This window comes from Vulpes vulpes, unplaced genomic scaffold (assembly GCF_048418805.1).
Source record: "Vulpes vulpes isolate BD-2025 unplaced genomic scaffold, VulVul3 Bu000000640, whole genome shotgun sequence".
In the NCBI taxonomy this organism is placed as follows: Eukaryota; Metazoa; Chordata; class Mammalia; order Carnivora; family Canidae; genus Vulpes; species Vulpes vulpes.
The window spans coordinates 291,527-300,978 of record NW_027325688.1 but is presented as its reverse complement, the minus strand read 5'-3'; the positions used below and the strand labels follow the sequence as shown (position 1 = coordinate 300,978).

The window sequence follows — 9,452 nt, the reverse complement described above, 5'->3', positions numbered from 1 at the left end:
GTAGGGACAAACTCTGACAATATTCATTTCATCATGATTACATTTTTTGTTCAGAATCTTAGCAGCTTACAGGAACACCAAACATTTAGTCTTTGCAATTTAGTTTGCAGATATCACTATGTATTAATGATTGCCTTTTTTTTATATTTTGTTCTTTTTCAAGGTATTAAAGCAGTCAGAAGTACATTCTGTTTAGGTTTTCATTTCTAAGACCTAAGAGAGGTATAATCAACGGAGATATTTTTGTTCTATCTGAAAAAATGCATGTTGTTAAGCCTAAACATAGGTGATTGTGCTTTGATGCCATGGAAATATAAAAGAAAGTGAGATATCAATATTTATAAAGCAAACACCTTGAGAAACATAGTCCTGAAAAATGTTGAGGTTATTTGACTAATTTTGACAATTTGTCCTTTGAATTGTCTTTTCTTCTTGTTGATGGTCAGCACTTTTTCTGGACTGCTAACCCAAGGGATTCTTTTAAATATCTTTTGCAGCCACTTTACACAACTTAAGTCAATTACACTTAACCATTTAGTTTTTAGTAAAGAGAGATATAAGCCTTAAATACCTTTACTCGAGGATTGGTGATGCTAATTTCCTTTTTTTTTTTTTTTTTTTTTCTTCTCTCCTTCCTCCTCCTCCATCACCATCTTAATAGGTACTGTTTGAATACTCATTATTAGGTCAGGAACTAAACACAAATTTTGTTCAATTCTCACAACAAACCATGATTTTATTTTCCCCCTTTTAATGATGAAGAAACTGAGTCATGACTTTCCTTCACTAGATTTATTTCCTCATTTTCATACATACACAGCTTAAGATAAATAATCTCAAAAAAAAAAAAAAAAAGGATAACTCCCTTGAACCATATTTCCCACTGTTTCCTCTGCTGATAGATTTTACCAGAGAGAACTGTCAGGAATATTCCTCAAAGACCGCTCTTTTTCCCATTTCAGTTTGAATAAAAATGAAATGTGTTACCTTGAGGATAAGGCCCATTGGAATCCACATGTTAAACACTACAACCATGTGTGCTGACACATATTAAATGTTTACTGCAAGTCAGAATTGTCCTCTTCACTGCTGTTTGATCACAGCATGTTTTTTTTACCTCCTCTTTCCCATGCCCTCTTCTGGCCACATTGGCCTTCCTCTGTCTCAAATACCCAGCTCCTTTCTCTGAGCACTTTTATATCTCAATTCCCTGCACCTGGGATGTCATTCAGCGATTTTCACATTTTTGCTCATGACTGCTTTCTGTCTTGGCTTAATGGTAACTTCCGCAGAGGCCATCTCTGTTTGCTCTCTGCATCCAAACTCTACCTTGTTACAATGTTTTGTTTTCACAGTATCCTTTCCCACTACTGAAGTTATCTTATTATTTTATGTTACCCTTCTCCCTTGGTTATTATGGAAGCTCCATAGGAGAAGAGACTATATAGTACAATATTGAACAATACACAGAATTTTTTTTAATCTAATGGCATATTTCACCATTAAGTATATAATTATCCAAAAATATTTCTTTTGATATTTATAGAATTCAAAGGAAATAATTCTGTTTAATATCAAATAAATTCAATGTTATTTTGTTTTGTGTATTGTGCTCATATACATATACATGGAAGAAACCATGCCAAGACTCTTTATCTTCATTTTTTTTTTTTTTAAGAGAAAGAGTACATACAAGCAGGGGTGGGGGTTGGGAGAAGTAAGCAGGCTCCACACCCAACACAGAGCATGATATGGGGCTCAGTCTCGCACTCTTCTATCATGACCTTGAGCTGAAATCAAGAGTCAGATGCTTAACCTACTGAGCCACCCAGGCGTCCCTTATCCTCAAATTGTACCTTCCAATTTCTATTGCAACATTCACCATAAGGCATTATATCTTTTTTTTCCCCCAAAGTGTGAGGTTCATCTTCTGCTACAGATTTTGCCCAAACACACTTTTATCTATGAAGCTGATGCATGTGACTATACAAATTGATTAGAGTACAAAATTAGAAAATTATAAACATAAAGAGCTATAAACTAGTATAATATTTAAGTGATATAATCATTACAATTATACTCTCTGGAAACTGGGTTATAGGGTTAATGTTATGACTATTGAAATAGAAACTGGCACAATATTCATTTGTTCATTAATTAGAAGTAGAAACTTAACATGCAACTGCAGTTTACAATCATTTTAATAGATTGCATGTTAAGGCAGAAGCTTTAGGGTTCTTTTGTAACTATTTTGCCTGAAATTTTGAAAAGCAATTACTATGAACATTGTAATTGTAATCCATATCAACTTTCCTGTAGGTAATTGTTTTTGCCTTTGTATTTATAAAGCATCTTTAAGAGTTGTAAAAATTTATATACATGCCACTCTATTCATCCTTTTGGAACTCTATAGATAGTCTTCTATTTATTTCCTTTGAATACACAAGTGAACTTTTCAAAGCATTCTTTTGTAACATGCTAAAATTTGTTTTAATTTTTTGTTGATAAAGAACTAAATGTTTCATGAGCATGAAGTATATAGCATTTTATATCTACTTTTATGGTGTCAATAGCATTTATTTTACAAGACAAAATTTTGCAGCCACCATTTTTATTACAAAAGTGGGAATGAAAATTTTACCATTATTTTGTTTTATTGTCTTACCTTGAAGATAGTATTAGGCTTAACTCCTTGAAGGTCTTCAATAAGGACTTGCAAAAGGAGGTGGTTATTTACCTTTCAAGCAAACCAACACAACAAGTTTTAAGTGTTCGCCAAGGTGTAAATAAATATCCACAGGAGAAGTAAAGTTCTTAGTTATAACTGCAGGTACTCAAAAGTTCTCGTAAACAGCCAAATTCCTCAGGGACTGTCCTTGTAAATATTAGGCTCTGCAAACAGCACCTTAAGAAATTGATGTATAAGTTTCGTTCTCTGGAAAACTATTCAGTATAAATCTTATACCGCCAGTCTAAACAGACTACATTTTTGTCGGACTTAATAATCTCTAAATTGATACCTGTATTGAAGGTCACCATAATTGTACAAAGTTGGACATTTATTTATAAAATTCCTTAGACTAATTAATTTTAAACAAGCAACCATAAAATAAGTGCATTTATATAATATAGTAGTATTAATTTAGTCTAGGTCTTAAAAGTATATAAATGTTTCAAGAAAAAAATGCCTACCATGTACTTTTTCTCACCCTAGATTACCTAGATAATTAATAGTTTATAAACTTTCATGGTAGGGGGGACAAAATTTTCCTCCAAATGGAAATAAATCAATGTTATTTTAGTAAATGTTATTCTAATTTTCAGTCTCAGTATGAATGGTTTTGGCATTATATTAAAATTAAATTTAAGTTTTAAGCTAGAAACTTTTTCTGGAAGTCCATGGTCATCCATCTTGAACTCCAAGCATGTAGGAAGACATAGGTAGAAGTATATTAAATCTGACAAATGACCTCCCATGTGCAAAGGAGGAAATAAAGATTCATTCTCCGTGTTTGTGAGATCATTTTGATGAAGGAAAGGCTAATTGAGGATGACATACATTCTAAATCTAATTCAAATCAGCATTTTTACATGAAGACTCATCACATTTCCAATGGTACACGCTACCATAAAACAGCTTAGTAAAGACATTTTGAATTTGATTCTTAGAATTTTTTTAAATGCTTCATCAGAACTGACATTTTTAGGGGTAATGAGTTTCCAATCTTAGTATTAGCTCAAACTGGATACCAGTGGTATTTTACACCTTTTATTAAAAAAAGAAGCATTTTTCCTTAGCATAATTAAGTCTTATGTTGCAGAGAAAATTGCAACTAATATGCGATTATGCCTAGGAAACATGTGGGGAAAGTGCCAACACAGGGTTTCTCACAGTAAAAGCAAATCACCTTGAAATGATTAAAATGTTAAATTATGAAGGACTCCTCCTTTGGCATTCAAAGAATAATCATATTCCAAGACCAAGTAGCACTACTGTTGTTTTTAAAATGAAAAGGTGATTGCTAACTCTTTCCTCTTGAAATGCTCCAAAATTAGCTTTAATATTATCTTATTAACACACAGTTAACAGCTTACTCTTTAAAAAGACCACCACATCTTTTATCTAATAGGTAGCTCTGTTAATCCTGCAAATTTCATACTATGGATGTCATTTGCTAAAAGTCAGGGTCATTTATATTTTATACTTAGATAAAATTGTATCTTGACTATATTTACACAGTGACAACTCAAAACACAGAGGACAGAGGTTAGACAGGAGGTTAGACAGAAACAGTATTCAGGAATTGCTGCTTTTAAGATGATATACTATATGCCAGTCATTCTAATTAAATTGGAGACAAATATTAGTATACAAGTTAGTAGTTGTAAACATGTCCTATACTAAGATCATCAGCATGGCCTGTTTATGCTACTGTATTCCCACCCATATCATGGCCGTTTGGCTTTCTTCCAAGAGTAAAACAACGCAGAATGTCTAGATATCCAGTTTTGGATTCAAGAAAAAAGTACATTTTTTCATAGTAGAATTTACTTGTAAAAATATGTCAAGTACCTTTTCAAGATTGAGAATTTGGAAAGGTTTGATTTTACCTAAAGATTGAACAGTGGGCCTCTTTCTATCTTGAATATCCATGAAGTCTCCTGTATCTTGATGGGCAAGTACAAGATGTAGCTATGTACTCTTCCTCATCTTAATTTCTGAAGTTGTGTATTTACCTTTCAAAGCAACTGAGTATCTAACTCATCTGCATTTTGCTGAAGGAATCCCCAAGCAATTATGCTATTTATTTCTAAAAATAACAGGGAGAATATAATGGGTATCACTTATGGTCATTTACATTGATGGAACAATGTACAATCAAATCATTTGCTCTTATAAGCTCAAAAAAATTTTTTAAATGACTATGAATCTAGATTATTTTTCTGTAAACTTCACCTCATATGTAGACATAACAATCTACCTATAACACTACCAGAGATTTCCAGAATAAGTTTTAATTACATTTATTCAGAAATATATTCATTAGATTATTTTGCTGGCGTGTTGTCACTGAAGAAATTGAGAGAGAACAGGAAACACTGACTTTTTATGTCAGAAAATTCTTTGACTGAATTCTGTAGCACTTGATGTATTTTAATCATCTGAACCATACCACATGAAACTAGATAATAGCTCTAGATATTCATATAAATCCTTTGTTTTCTGGATACAAATTTATCAAATAGATTTTAAATTTAGGTGAAAAATGGATCTTGGAGACAGCATTACTTTCAGCAACTTCTTTATTAACAGTATGAAAGACAAGTAATCAGTATTTACTGTTTTAAACCCTTTTCTCAAAAAAATTAAAAAATGTACATAATGCACCTATGAGCTTATTAATAGTCTATACATAAGGAGATTGAGACATTTAAAAGCTAATAACTTGACAAAGGTCTCACATCTAGTCTATGACAGAGCTAGCTATTCAGTCATCACTACCATTAATTACTCTTAATTGGCAAAAATAAATTAATGAAATGAAGAAATAATTTGGAATTATGAGAAAATACAATTGCAGAAAATGTAGTGTTTTTTTGTTTGTTTGTTTTGTTTTGTTTTGTTTTGTTTTTAGAAAAGTTAATACAACATACATTCACTAGTTCATTAAAAACATGTTCTTGATACCCGGTATGTTCCTAGAACAATAAAGTGACTCACAATTGAAACATTAAGGGCAATACAGCAAATGAGAGAAAGCAAAACAACGTGTAAGCAAATATTGGCAGTGAGAATAATATTGTTAAGGAGATGGAGTGGGTTGGACCTTTAACCAAGATGGGGGTAAGTCAAGGAAAGGTGACATTTGTGTCATAAATAGGTAGTAGTACAGTGAATGTGAAGGAGTGAATGTTCTAGGCAGTAAGAACAGAGCCTTAAAAACCTACTCTCTGATGTGGAAATTGCACATATTTCAGTAGGGCTGGAGTTAACATTAATGTTCAGGGCGCTAACATGGCAAAGTTAGGCAAAAATTAAGACTTCAAAGGACCTGGCTTAGAATTTTAAGAAGGGACAAACTTTTCAGCAAAGTAGTTCATAGCAAATCTATGATTTTGGCAGTACCAAATAAGGTAGACTGGAGGGGAATATACTGGAAGAAACAAACCACCCAGAAGACTGATTAGGAAGGCTAGCTGATGAATGTTTTGAAGATGCAAAAACATCAAGACAATGGAATTGACTGGAAATATATATGGGCAGTGGCTTCCTAAGACAAGATGACTGATTAGACTTGGGTGTGATTGATTAAATAAATTTTAGCTTTCAGGTTTCTGATTTGGGCAACTTGAAAGGGATTTGGGAGATAAGGATATTAGTAGGCAGGGCAAAAATCCAGAAATAGCGGTTAGTTTGAGGAAAGCTTGTGAGTGAGGATTATTCTGTCCACCCAGATGAGATGTCAAAATGCAACTGGATATGCAGATATGAAATCCATTAGAGCTCTGGGTTGAAGAGTTAGATTTAGTAATATAGAGAAATCCTTTGTCGACTGCCAACTGGATATATTTTGGGTTCTCATAACATCCATGAAAGGACAATACTATATAGAGTATGATATATATTTTTTTTGAGGAAATTGATGCTCAGAGACACCAAGAAAAAAACAAAGAAAAAGAAAAAGCCTTTCTGCAGTTAGTGAGTAGAAGTGCTCAAATTTGCGCCACATGTGCTACTAAATCCATGTGCCTTCCCCTCACCTACATGTTCATTCAGACCCAGGCAACACATGAAGCTGACTGTTCATAACTGACTGAGATTACAGAAGGGGAAGGTATTAAGGAAAGAGAAGTCTGCAAATTACTGAAAATTTATAATTTTTAAGAAGGCAGAAGAAGAGAGTCCAGCAAAAGAATACATAAGAAACAGAGAAAAGAGAAAATGGTGTGACAAAAGCTAAAACAGAATAGAACTTTTTAAAGCTAGAAGGATCCACAGCAACAAATAATGAAAAGAAATTAGAAAAACAAATTTTTCAGTTAGAAAGGGTTGCTTGCTACCTTTGATACTTTCTAGAAGTTAAAATTTCACACTTTATGCATCATTTAAAACCACTGGTTTTGAGAAGATAAATAAAAACGATAGGTAATACATGACATTTCTGATTGATTATACTTGTATGGGTGTAAGAAAAGGTGTACACAGGATAAGAGATCAAGGTCTTCAGCTCAGATTCCTTTTATGAGGGTGGGATGTGAGGAGTGGGATTGATCCTGTTCTGAACGTAATATAACATTTTTAGATTAGATGGAGGTTTTTCCTGGAAGGTGCAGTGAGATGAACAGTTGGCTATGAGATAAAGAGACTTCAAGGTGCTCACTTCTAGCTCCGTGGCCTGATATAGATTACAACCATCAATTACCAAGTTTTTAAACAAACATTTATCAGTGGTAGCCTTTGAACTATTAAGAAATGACTTCTACTTTTCCACTTTCCTGCTTCCCAAGAAGTTGCATATTTCGGCATGCCCCGTGAGTGAGGTCTATCTGGAAGACCTCAAGAGCCCTAGTGTAGGTAATTTTCTTTCTCACTCTGTGGTCTTTGCTTAGGAAGGCACATCAATGCCCCTGCTTTTAATTATCACCTCTCTTTCAAAGACTTTACACAGTATTTCAGCTCCAAAATCTCTGAGCACCACAACATACCTGTACAACCACTTTTTCAGTTCTTTTATGTGAATGTAGCAAAGCAACTTGCCTCTGTTGCATCTAAAGGTCATCATGGTCCTTCCATGAAATCTTCATCTCTTCATTCTCTGAGTTGGATTATTCACTAAGTTGCACAAAATGAATCCTGGAAGTGTCTTTGGTTCATCATTCTATTTTACCCTCTCCATGTCTAATCTATCATCAGGTCCTCCTTCTTTCCTTCTAAATTTATATAGAGCATGTTTGCTTTTCTCTATCCCCACTATCCATACCTCTGTTGTCCAAGTTCCTGTTATCTTGGGTTGGAATTAGTGCAATAGCTCTTAGCTGCTTTCTTTCTTTTCTTTCTTTCTTTTCTTTCTTTCTTTTTTCTTTCTTTCTTTCTTTCTTTCTTTCTTTCTTTCTTTCTTTCTTTCTTCCTTCCTTTCTTTCTTTCTTTCTTTCTTTCTTTCCTTTCTTTTTTCTTTCTTTCTTTCTTTCTTTCATTCATTCATTCATTCATTCAAGATTTTATTTATTTATTCATGAGACACTCAGAGAGAGGCAGAGACATAGGCAGAGGGAGAAGCAGGCTCCCCTCAGGGAGCCTGATGTGGGACTCAATCCCAGGACCCCAGAATCATGACCTGAGTCAAAGGCAAATGCTCAATCACTGAGCCATCCACCTGCCCTCTTTATGTTGCTACAATTAGAGCACCCTATATATATTTTATTCCATGACACTAAAAGTTACACTTAACAAACTTTTAATACTTAGGAGATTTCCAATAACCTGAAATTATATTGAAAAAGATGAGGTCAGTGTTGCCTGTAATTTTTTATTGAATATGTTAATGAGAGACAATTCAGATTCTTCTGGAGAAAATTTATATAATTATATGACTATATATAATTTAAAATATGTAATATTATGTATATAAATCCATGGCATAGAGATGTCTTAGAGACCCAGAAATTACTGAATAACTGTCTCAGCTTTATATAGGCATGGAAGCCACCTTATGACTTATTTCATTATATATGTATAAATCTGGAAGTATGATATGTAAATATACGTTGCAAACCAGGAATTCTAAAATAAAGGTCAGAGACTTGATGAAATCACTTCCTTTATCAATGCATACTCTGTGTTATTTGGTATTAAAAATATGGAGGTTGACTCCACATTCTGTTCTTCCTCTGTCTTTAACACATTTTCGCTTGGGCTGAATAAATTAACTACAAACAAATAACTGCTTTTACTAGGTTTACATTGAGCAAGAAGAGTGTATTAAAATTAGCTATGAATGGCTCAGGCATTCAGATACCTGTTTTTGGTGCCTGAAGATGCATGCTTTAAGAATCTTTAGTCATTAATATCAACTCAGAAAACACTAAGGGTAAAAGGCCCAGTATAATATATATCTTAAGATGCTCCACTTGTAATGATTGCATTGTTCTTTTAAGGCTTCATTTATTCTTGACAGAAACAATTATGTGAAGTAATTATATCTAAAGTCAGGCATTGTGCAGTGTTCAATTTGGAAGGTAAAGAGCATTGTTTGACTGTTGTTACCAGGCACATTCCTGATAGAGAACAAATGCTTACATCAATAGGAATCATGCACTTCGTAATTTATTCTTTTATTCGCATATGCTGTTATCATAATAAGTGCCAGGTTAACCATCTTAAACACAAGGACAAAATTACTAGAATAACATCAATGGGGGAAAGCAATATAGAAGCAACTCATCAGTATTTC

The 9,452-nt window shown here is 33.4% G+C and overlaps 1 long non-coding RNA gene across 1 annotated transcript in view; it reads right to left on the bottom strand.

The window, feature by feature from the left end:
* LOC140596629 (uncharacterized) overlaps positions 1-2,735 on the bottom strand; it is a 36,057-nt gene extending 33,322 nt beyond the window's left edge. Inside the window, exon 1 of the long non-coding RNA XR_011998525.1 lies at positions 2,666-2,735. This is a non-coding gene — a long non-coding RNA (uncharacterized lncRNA). The remainder of the gene's footprint in view (positions 1-2,665) is intronic.
* Between the last annotated feature and the right edge of the window lie 6,717 nt (positions 2,736-9,452).